The sequence below is a fragment of the Rhineura floridana genome, chromosome 11, assembly GCF_030035675.1.
Source record: "Rhineura floridana isolate rRhiFlo1 chromosome 11, rRhiFlo1.hap2, whole genome shotgun sequence".
NCBI lineage: Eukaryota > Metazoa > Chordata > Lepidosauria > Squamata > Rhineuridae > Rhineura > Rhineura floridana.
In genome coordinates, this window is record NC_084490.1 from 20348283 (window position 1) to 20349781 (window position 1499).

Below are 1499 nucleotides of genomic sequence, written 5' to 3' on the forward strand. Positions count from 1 at the left end.
AGCACAGAAAACCTGGGAATCAATCTGGAACCAAGGAGTCTGGGCTCCGCTGTTGCAATCCTTATATCCTTCAAGATATCGGAAGTTCACTCCATGGTAAGGATATAAGGGTTGCAACAGCGGAGCCCAGACTCCTTGGTTCCAGATGGATTCCCGGGTTTTCTGCGCTGCAAAGGATGCTGTTCTAGGGCAGGGGTGGGGAACCTTCAGCCTTCTAGATCTTGATGGACTACAGTTTCCTGCATTCTTGACCACTGGCCATGGTGGCTGGGGCTGATGGTAGTTGGAGTCCAACAACATCTGGATGGCCACAGATTCCCCATCCCTCCTCTCATGGTCTATACCCAGGAAAGGGTACCTGGGATATAAAGGTTCCTATCATTTCTTATTTGGATGTTCTCTTATAAAGCTATTAAGAGTGGTGTATACATCTGCTCTACTGTTAGGCAGAGTGAGGCAGCCTTCTCAGGCCACAGATGCTAAGGGGTGGGGTGAAGAGCAATGTATGCACCCTGCACTGTGTCCTCTAAGATAGCCAACAAATCTCAGCTCTGTTGGAAAATGCTGTCCCGTCTCCCATACCAAGGTAATATTCAATTGCCAATCTGGTTGGCTTTTGTACATGGAATGGGTGGAGACACCATCTTGTCCTTTGCTGTAAACAGCAAAATGCCTTGGGCCAGCCCTGTGTGTATGTATCTCTGTGTGTGTTTCCATGCTGCCTAAGACAGGGGTGGTTAATTTGTTGTCATGAGCCCTGTGAGAAACCCTTGGCAAGGGCTGGTTGGAGTAGTAGTAGTTCTAGAATCCAGGGGAGGGTTCCAGTGGTCTGGGAGTGATAAATGAGGATGTCAGGGAGGGGTCCAGTAGACTGCGCATAGACAGTCCCTTCCCCAAGCTCTCAGATAGTGTTGAGGAGGTTGAGCCACTGGTCTGTCCCCTCACCGTGCGTCCCCCCATCAAGCTAACCCCGAGCCAGTCTCCAGCCACTGTCCCACCTCAAGTGCAGGAAAGCATGGCAGAGGTGGAGCCAGGAGATGAGTTGGCTGAGTCATCTCCACCTCCATTGCCATGGACACATCACAGGCTGCACAGGCATTAACAGACCCCATTAGCCAACCTACCCACTGGCATGCTTGCCCACTCCTAAGTTGAGAGACAAGTTCCACACAAGTGGTTGTGCCCCCCCACCCCATTTTTCATAAGGGGGATCTGGGGCATGTCAAGTTTGCCACAATGCCTTTGCTTGTGTAGTCCTGCCTGGTAGTACCTTGCTGTGATGTGAATGCTCTGTGATTTTGTAACCTGATCTATGTTCCAGGCCTGTGCTAAACTGTGGAGTTAAGCCATTGGCAGTAACTGAGCTGAGAGTCTGAATCTGTGCGTGGGAGCCAGGACACCGGTGGCAGTCTAGATCTTGATGGACTACAGTTCCCTTCCTCCTGGACCATTGGCCATGCTGGCTGCGGCTGATGGTAGTCCAGCAACATCTGGAGGGT